Genomic DNA, 10,717 nt, shown 5'->3' with positions numbered 1-10,717 from the left:
ATAATTAAACATACAGATAAACAACAAACTGGTAAGAAATATTTATAACATATAATCAGTAAAAAGTTAATCTCCAGCATACATAAAGAAACTAAAACTAAAAGAAAAACTGAGAAATGGGCAAAACATATGAACAGATTTTGACAAAAGAGGAAATACTAATGTCTGACAAACATGAAAATTATTTCACGTCTAGAAAATAAGAAAATACCAATTAAAATAATGAAGTATCATTTTTTATGAATCAAATTCACAAAAGCATGATGAAATCAAGTCATGGAATCATGTGCATCAATAGGAACACATGAACACTAACAGGAAGAAAATAAATTTCTGCCAGTACACTGGGAAATAATGTGATTTTGTCTAATGAAAGAGAATATGTGTATATCTTGTGGCCCAGTTCTTTGGGATATGCTTTAGAAAAATTCTGGTACCAATGTACTAGAAAATACACAAAACAATTTTGGGCTGCTCTGATTATAAAATCAACTGGAATCAAGCAAATTCCCCATCAATAAGGAAAAGAATGAATCAATTTTAATATTTTTACACAGTACAGTACTATATAGAAAAGAACTACAGCTAAATGTGTTAATGTAGTTAATTCTATCAACCTAATTTTGAATAAAATAGGCAATCATCATAGGAATGCTTACAGAATTATGCAAGATTTATAAATGATATATGGTATATGCATAAATGCATTTGTGGTAAAATTATTAAAACATCATAAGAATTATTTTAAAAATAAGTCCCCTCAGAATAGTGGTTTTCCATTTAAGGGAGGGAGAGAAATTTCAAAATTTGGCACAAAGAGGGTTTCTTACTCTATTTCCTAGTAAGAGTGGTGGTTAAAGATGTGTTTGCTTATTATTATTGATAGACTTAAATTGTATATGTCTTATATGCATTGATTAATTCATGACTGTAACATAAAAATCACAACAAAGTCATTGGCAAAACAAATGTTTCACTAAAGATTTGAAAGGCAATACTGAGAAAGGTTTCCATTTTATGTATTATTACACTTTTCCATTTTGCACGCCACCTCCATACATCAATCAATGACAAAGATTCGTATTTTTTTTTTCTCCCATATCTTCTCCCTTGTACTAGCCAGGAAAAATAGAAACTGGATTTGAAACAGAAGTTCTAGGCAAAGTATTGACTACATAGATGGAGCCAATCATGAGGAACAAATAGAACACAAAGATTATTAATTTCAGGGAGACTTGAGAACAAAAGGAAGGAGGTGTGGGAAGCTGGATTTGGGAGCAGAAGAGGATCCTCCACTTCAAGGAATGTCACCATCTTGAGCACTGAGATTTTGTAGGAAGGGTTAAATTCCCAAATTTAGAAGAAATGCAACCATTTCCAGAGACAATGCAAAAATCAACTACTAGATCTTCGAGAGTCTTTGGACTCCTGGGGTTCCCGTGGGTCCCTGGTGAGGATTATTCTTTGCACATGTTACGCACCACTGGCATATCGCATGGGTGATAGTGGCTAGACTTGGGATGTAGAAGAAACTTTCTAACACTTCTTTAAAATGTTTTTTTCCCAAGTGTATGTTTTCATAGTAGTCCTGAACTATGGTTGTGGCACGACTATTCTGTGATGGGGCAATGTCCACCGCCCATTTGCTCCTTGTGTCTTGCTCTCAGAGAATATCCACTCTCTCTCTGCTTGAGTATATTGCAGTTCTTTGTGATTCAGAGGCTGCAGGACAAGAGCAGGCAGTGTATACTAGAGTTTCTGATAACTAAGAGGTTGAGGAATGAGAACAGCAGCCAGGTTTTTAGATAGGGATCCTTCCCATGCCACTCTTCTGGCTTCAGCATCTGCCCTCTGATTTCCTTGAGTGATGGAGCTGTGGCTTGTCTGATGTCCCTTGCCATGCATCACGGTCACTTTGATGGGTACCCAAACTACTTCTAGTAGTTCCAGAATCTGTGTGCCGTATTTAATGCTCTTTCCTCCTGAGTTAGGGGGCCCTTTTTGTTTGCATAAGGCTCCATGTGCATGCAGGATAAAGAAGGCATATTTGGAGTCTGTGTACATGTTAACCTTGGCCCCAGCCGCAAGTTGTAGAGCTTGGATGAGGACAATGAGTTTGGCTTTTTGTGCTGATGTGTTATCTGGGAGGTGCTGGGCCTGCACTGTGGTTTTGGAGGTTACTACATCATATCCCACTCACCTGTCATTGCCCTGAACAAAGCTATTCCCATCTGTGAAGAACTCCATGTTGGAATTTGGTAGTGGCTGGTCTTGGAGAACCAGCCATCTGGAATACACTTCTTGCAATGTTTCCAGGCAATTATGTGTTGGAACCCCCAGCTCAACAGGTGGCAGGGTAGCAGGATTCAGGGTTTCTTATGAGTTCCAATTGGAAGGATGGATTTCCACATAATAGGGTTTGATATTTAATCAGGCAGCTGTTAGTAAGCCAGTGTGTTCCTTTGGCTTCAAAGATTATTATTACTGCATGTAGAACCCAAACAATTATAGGCTGGCCAAGAGTTAATTTTATGGCTGCTGGTGTTAGCATTGCTGCAGCTGCTATAGCTTACAGGCACAAGGGCCATCCCTGGGCTACAGTGTCCAGTTGCTTGGATAGATAGGCTACAGGTCTTTGCCAGGAACCCACGTATTGAGTGAGTATTCCTTTTGCAATGCCTTGGTGATGGTGAACATAAAGATAGAATGGTTTGCTGAGATATGGAAGAGATGTGTCAGAGCCTGCTTGAGAGTGGTGAAAGTGTCTTTCTGTGGGCTTTCCCAGAGCAGGGGATCATGATCTCCCTCCTTTGTGGCCAAAATTAGTGATCCAAATGCAGCAGAACCTAGTTGCTCCAAGGAATTCTCACAACTTTCAGTGAGTGCTGGGTTCAGAGAGGCTACAGATTGCTTCCTTTCTTTCAAGTCCCAATTCACGGAGGCCCCATGCTATTTTATAACCTAGATATTTGACCTGAGGTAGGCAGATTTGGGCTTTTCTCTTGGACACCCGATAACCCTTTTGTTGCAGATATAAGAGAGCATGGGTTCTGCTAGCACAATCTTTGTAGGTGGGACTTCCTAGGATGAGGTCCTCTACATATTGGAGGAGAAAACAATTATGGCTTTCTGGTTTAAAGGATTTTGAGATCACTGGCCAGGGCTTATCCAAAAATAGTGGGCACAATTTTAAATCCCTGAGGGAGCTGTGTCCAGGTTAGCTGATGCTTTTCACTAGAGCATGGATTGTCCCATGTAAAGGTGAAAATTGGTTGACTCTGGGGTTCTATTCAAATACAGAAGAATGCATCTTTAAGATTCAAGTGTGAAAAGTAGACTACCAATGAGGGTATCAAGCTGAGGAGGATGTAAGTGTTGGGAACTGCCAGATGTAGGGTTATTACTGCTGAGGTGACTGCTCACAAGTCCTGGACCGGGTGGTAATCCACATCAGCCTTTTTAACTGGAAAGAGTGGGGTATTCCATGGAGACTGGCACAACTTTAGTATGCCTTCATTCAGCAATCTCTGAATATGTAGCTGGATTTTTTCTTGTGCTTCATATGGAACTGGGTATTGCTTTATGCTCACTGGACTGGCTATGGGCTTTATTTCAACAATAATTGGAGGAATGTCATGTGCCATCCCCATGAGGTTGCCCTCTGACCATACTTTGGGTATATCTTCGAAGGGGCGCTGTGTAGCCATAGATTGGCAGGCAGAACAGTCTCCATTCCTCCTGCATTTTGGAGGGTCTGATTGTCCCAGTGTTAATATGGAGTGCCCCATGGCATCAAAGGTAATTTAAGCCTGTAGTTCAGACAGCAGGTCCCAACCCAAGAGGGGGACTGGGCATTCTGAGAGATACAGGAAAACTCATGAGTGGCTTCTTTACCCCCAATGTTACAGGTCCTAGCTTAGAGGAAGGGTCACTGGGTGCTTTTTGCTGTTGCCCCTACAATAGTGGCTTGTCTTTTTGATAACAGCCCAACTGGCTTGGTCATTACAGAGTGTTGAGCCCCATTGTCAACTGTCATATGTTTGGTGCGGCCCCCAATTTGGACTCCAACTATAGGCTCTGTGAGGTTGAGTGAATAGGAGCCTGGTCTGTCCTAATAATCTCCATCAGAATCCTCTCTTCTCACAAGTCCAATGAGCTGGTTTGCAGGTTTTCCTTCTGAATTTCTGCAAGCCCAGGGTTTAGTTTGCGATGCTTCGCTTGCTCTCCTGGCTAAAGCTTTGGCCACTTTTTACTGGGTGATGGGGTTGAGTGGCCTGTTGGGGCACTCCTGCTTCCAGTGCCCCTCCTCCTTGCAGTACGTGCACTGATTTCACCCTAGGGGTGGACCCCCCTCCTTGGGGCAGAGGCTTTCCAGTTTACTTTCCTTGACACAGGATTGCTTCTTTCGACTATTGTTATGAGAAGGTCTGCTTTCTTTTTCATTTTCTGGCTTCCCTCTCTCCTGGTTTTTACATCACGATTGACATAAACCTTGGTGGCTACATCCATGAGCTAGGAAATATACATACCAGTGAACCCATCTAACTTCTGTAGTTTTCTTCAGATGTCAGCCTGTGATTGGGCAACAAATGCTGCATTTACCATTGTTTGGCTTTCGGGAGCATCTGAGTTAAAGGGTATGTATACACAAAATGCCTTGCACACGCTCTCGTAGAATTGACCTGTACTTTCTTTGAGAGTCTATAGGACTTAGGCAGTCTTTGCCATGTTTACTGCTTTTCAGCTCCCAGCTTTGAAACCTTCACCTAAGGTCCTATGGAAAGTTTCTAATCAGTTGAGCCCAATTGTGTCATCGGGATCCCATTGGGGGGGTCCTTGTCTGGGGAACTGTGTGCGGGCATATTGGTCACTGTCCAGGGTTCCCTAGGGTGGGTGCTCTTTAAGCCAGGTTAAAGCTCCTTGTGTAACTCACGCTCTCTCCTCAAAATTGAGTAAGGTCATGAGGAGTTGTTTACAATCAGCCCAGGTGGGTTTGTGAGTCTGTATGATGGACTGGAAGAAGTCCATCATGGCCTGAGGATTCTCCAAGTATGGTGGGGTGTGGCTATGCCAGTTAAAGGAGGTCAATGGTAGTGAAAGTATGGTATATGAATATTTGCTTTCCTTCTTGAATCTGGCCATGTGCATCATAATACATTGGAGCTTGGGCTTCTCAAAGAGGTAACTGAAGGGAATGCCTTCTCCCTGCTCCACCTGTCCCTGGGACTCCCCGTGGTCTAAGTTGTCATCTTTCAGGGACTCCTTCCTGACTGATGGTAGGCACTATGCTGCCAGGGGCAATTGGCTGTGGGGACATCTGGGATGCACTTCCCAGTGAGGATGGCAGCAAAGACAGCTGCAGAGGTAGCAGGAGTGTACTTCCCTGGGCAGATGATGACAAAGACAGCTGCTGCCATGGAGTTACACTTCCCAGTACAGATGGAGGCAAAGACAGCTGCTGACATGGGACCACATTTTGCAGCATGGATGGTGGCAAAGACAGTAGCTGCTATGGGGCTGCATTTTCCAGCATGAATGGTGGCAAAGACAGCTGCTGCTGCAGGACCGCACTTCCCAGCACAGATGGTGGCAAAATTAGCTGCAGGGATGGTGGGGATGCACTTCCCAGTGAGGATGATGGCAAAGACAGCTGTGGAGCACTGCTTAGGAAAATCGACTCATCCCCACTCCTCAGCACTGGTGCAGTAGGTCCAATCACATAGGGCGGCAGGAGGTCATTTTCATCTGGTGCTTCTAGAATGGGTGGGTCAGCACTGGATTTGGGGCTCACTTCTTCTGGACCCTCTGCATAGTGCTTGTTTGGCCTGGTTCCTGCGACAGCACTTCTGGGCTTGTGTATAAGGCAAATCCTGGCTTCTTTAGTCATACATTTCCCTAATTAGGGCAGACTTTGACTCACAGTGTCCTGCCAGGTATCAATGTAGGGGAACTGGTCAGGGTGTCCTGATTTACCAGTTACTATGTCATGGACTTTAAGGATGATCTGGGGGTCAAAGGTGTCCTCCTGGGGCAAGCCCATGCCAGAAGTTGGCCATTCTAATCACACAGCATTTTAAGCTTTCCTGGCTGAAACTTTATGCCATATACATCTCCATGGAACACTCAGGCAAAGTTTTTCATCATACAACCTATTGGGGTCCTACTTTGTGTGTTTCCCATGTTTTCACCCTGTGTCGATGTTATATAACACTCATTCAGCTTTTTGCTTCATCTGTTTCCAGCTGCATCCCTCGTGGGAGCTTACAGCACCACTTAGCCTTAGTGGGTCAGTATAAGCCCCCAACTCAGAAGAGGGTCCCTTTTCAGGGAGGTGCTCCAGACTGCCCTTGACCAGATGAAGTTGCCATGGAACCACAGATCAGGAATCCGCACTTGCCCCACAGAAGTGTGTCTCTGCATCTCACTCAGTCTCCACAATCACAAACACACAACCACCCTCTTTCCTTTCCTTTCTCAGACCTGAAGAAGATCGCTTCCTCCTTTCTCCTCAGGAGTAGTGAGATCTTCTTTGGGAGTTGACCAGGCTCCCCTCCTTGTTTTTCAGAATTAGGCTTTTCCTGAGCCATGACCCCAGGAGATCTTACCCATTTGGCATGCAGAGCTCCCTGCTTTGTTCTCAGGGTCTCTTTTGAACCCTCTTTTTGAACCTTTCTCTGGGAGGGCTCTGGCAGAGTCCACAATCTCTTTCTGGACTAAGGGGAGTCCAGGGGTGTCCAAGGCTGGATTTTGCCTGGGCTCTCCTGGCCTTCTTGGAGGCATCCGGGAGGGGCAATCAACTGTTGCTGCCTCTGGCCTTCTCAGTGAAATCCCGGATGAGCCCCCAGAAATGTCATAGTAGAGAAAAGTCCAGTGTTTGTGGTATTGAAGGCCAGGATGTGAGAATTTTAGAAGGAAGATTTATTAATAGCCAGCCAGGCTCAGCAGGCTTCTGTCCTAATAAAAATTGAGCCCCAAATAGGATTTTTTGGGTCCCTTTTAAAAGAGGATGTAAGAGTAGGAAGTCAAACAGTGCTTTTATGCAAAAGGATTTTCTTTTTTCTTTTCTTAGAATTTTAAGTGTTTTATCTGAGTACCAGATAGGTTGTGAATTAACATGTATCCTCCACATTCCAGGTAAACTTGAACTAACACATTTAGTCTGCATCTTTCCTGAATATTGAAAGCCTATAGAGTCTATATCACTTAATTGGCTTTCTGGGAGCTAGGCATACTTGGATATTGAATAAATTTGAATTTATACACAGGCTATATTAAAATTACACATAAATAAACAAAAATATTTTTATGCTTGTATTGGTAAATCTTGTCCTCCTAAATAAAGTTATATATTTGAACAGGTGATAATTTGATTCTTATTTCCTATGATTGAATCATAAAATAAATGAGACCCTGTTTGTGACAGGGATCTTATTCTGATGAAGAGGAGTTGGGAGTAGAAGAATGTGGTGGGTTATAAGATAAGGAATCTAGCTGGTCTGCAGAAAGGAGTTGAAGCTGTAATTCAATTCTGAGATTCCACCCATGCACACACACTCCCTGGAAGACAAAGCCCAACAAGAAAACAGGGACCAAATAAAAGCCAACACATGTTCCTGCATGTGCCATGAAATCCACAGCCACAGCCAGCATAACCCATCTTTAACTGATCCCCATAGGGTAAGAATTATGTAGCTTGGGTTGAGGGATTTAAGAGTACAAAGTAAGGGCTGGTATCATTTATGTTTTATACTCATTTCTTTCTGCCTTTTTATATAATTTTTAACAAAAAGTCTTTTCATTAACTTTGTAACTGATAATCAAGCATGGCAAAATCATTTGGACCACCTAAGCTAGGAAGAATTAAAATAATCAGTAAATTAATGAAAGGGACCTAGAGGCCAGTTCCCAATAGCCACCACAAGGAATGGGAATTAACTTTTATATTGATGTGTGTTCAGATACATTCCCTATCACTTTAAGACCCTTAAAGTATTGACTTCAATCCTTCAGATTGTTATAGCCTAGTTAATAATATTAATTGATTCTTCTTTTGATGATGCCACTTCAGCAGGCACCTTCTTTATTTATTCTTTATCCTTTTAAAGGAGAAATGCAGGGCAAATATTACTCCAACACACACTCATTAATTGTGAAATGAAGTCAGAAAATCTTCTCTCTACATTTTGAGTGGATACACTCAGAGCTGGCTCTTAAATTTAAATAAATACTTGATTGGCAATTTGCTCAAAGTAATGTTATACTCTCATCTCTCTCAACTGGTCCTTTAATTTTTTTTCCTTGATACAACTTCGAGAATTCAAAGATCTTGATGCCAAGGCTGCAGTCCTAATTGGCAAAATGGAGATGGGGTAGGGATGGCTGAAGAGTATTTAAAAATCAGCCCAGGGTTCAATTCAAATGAATTGACAAAGAACTGTTAGATAATTGCATTTTTATTTTCTGGAAATAGGATTCAAACATTGGGAATATGATGAAAGAGTGGCTGATGCGATATTCCTTTGAAATATTTGGTTGGGATATAAGAATAACAGACAAAAGCCTCTGAGTTTAGCAGAATCATTAGCGTGAAATAATGTACCTGACTCCAAAAATACGTCAAAAAGCAATCCAGAATATAAGCCAATTCCCAGCAGTTTGAATTTATTATTTATGATGCCAGTTAAACAAGGCTAATATGCTCTGCAAAAGTGGTTATAGCTGCTATGCAGTATTAGTAGAAATTAGTCAGATGTTACCCGCTCAATACAAAGTAAATTTGCAAAGGTTCTGCAAATGACAGTTTGGCTGAGCTAACATGACAGTTGAGAGCCTCTAAGCTGTTTTAGTATTGGCAAGCGTGTTTAGAACCAAAGTCAGCATTTATCAGTGAGGAAACAAATTAAACCACAGGAGGGGGGCAGTAATGAGCTTCAGCATGTTACCCATCGTGCAGAAATAGTCCATGGCATCCTCCTACTTTTACCAGTTTTGAAGAAAAGCTATGAGGTCACCTTTTTCATATTCTTCAGCTTCTCTTCTATCCACCTTCCTCTCATAAAACCATGTGGCCTAGGAATGCCCTGTAGCAGTGAGTTCTGCCCTACAGTTTTCTGTCAGCTTGATTTTCCCCAAGGAAATGGTACAGGAGGCTCTTGCTAGTAAAATTATTCTCCTAATCAAAATAAATGTAACAAAAATATTTTATAAATTATTTTACCAAACAATTTCTTGTAAATCTATTGATGCCTTTTCATAAAAGCATAAGGCAATAGATTATTGACTTCTAATTATAAATTTATACAACACAATAAGAACCAGAGAATATTCATATATTCAAAAATTTCAGTTACATCTCCTAAACTGAGCAAGGATATGTTAGCATACTTCTTTCAGTCTCCTTTTTGGGAAGCATCCATGACTGAATTTTACGGGGACTTTGAATAAGTCTTAAGGATTGAGAAAGAAAACAGTATCCCTTCCATTTAAATATGGGTCTAAGGAAATCCATCTTCACATGGAGTTTAAATATATAAATATATATATTTTTAGCCACAACTAGGTAAGCTTTTGTGTAGATGGGCATGTATGGATATCTTACCAAATACAGACTTTTCTAACTTGGGGGTATAATAAGGGCATTTTCTCATTCTCCATGGAGTTTGCTGCCCATCATTGGTTAGGTAAACCATGGAAGCTATGTAGTACTTCATGCATTTCAGTAAGTATAATGATAATGGTATAATTTTCATGATTAACTTTACATTTCGAATATGGGGTTCTGAGAACTGTATAAAAATATGTGAATTAAATGCATTACAAATTAGAATCAAGAATTCAGGTTCTTAAAAAAAAACAAAACTAAAGATTGCTCAACTTAAGCTAATGAAAATTAACTTTCTCCTCTCCTTTAAATGTTAAATGTTTGTTATTCTTATTCTTAAATCCCAATATTCATTATTCAAAACCCAGTCCCCACTTCTCTATGTGGTTTTTTGCCCTGATTGCAAAACTATTCTTCATACCATTGTAAAGATCATTTATACTTTAATAAGGTAACCAGACCAAACAAAAAACATAATGCAAAATTTCAGACAGGCGGTAAAATGATAATTTTGGACACTATCACATTTCTCCCATAAAACACCTACTTGTGAGACTTGCCTCAGAATTACAATAGCATACTATTGTATCGATTAGTTGAGCCATTATATTATCTGAGTTTTGCCACTAACTTTAAAATAGATGGAGATGGCAAAATTATCACAATATTACATTTAATTAAAGGCCTAGAGACAAGGTGGTGAGCTCCTGGTTACATAGGAAATAGCTGATGGCTATGATAACCCACACCTTTTGATTCTAATACATCTTAATTCTTATATTCCTAATTCTAATATTCTTGATTCAAATATCTCTCTTGACTAATACTTTTTCTGCCATACCATGCTAAGAAGGAAAGATAGGGAACGATGAGAACGCCTCATCAAAAGAGAGTTCAAGGACGGAAATTAAGGCAAGGTGGGGCAATCATGGGAAAAGTTCAAAGAAAAAAATCAGGTACCACAGATTGGACACGTTTCATAAAAGTACCACACTAATGAAAGATGCTGTTAACTGGGGAGAGTGTGGAAGGGGGAGAGGGTGTGGTATATGGACCTCCCCTATATTTTCGATGTAACGTTTACGTAATAGAAAGCGTCTTTAAAAATAAAAAGTA

The sequence above is a fragment of the Dasypus novemcinctus genome, chromosome 3, assembly GCF_030445035.2.
Source record: "Dasypus novemcinctus isolate mDasNov1 chromosome 3, mDasNov1.1.hap2, whole genome shotgun sequence".
In the NCBI taxonomy this organism is placed as follows: domain Eukaryota; kingdom Metazoa; phylum Chordata; class Mammalia; order Cingulata; family Dasypodidae; genus Dasypus; species Dasypus novemcinctus.
The sequence above is the reverse complement of the archived record's forward strand: the minus strand, read 5'-3'. Positions refer to the sequence as shown.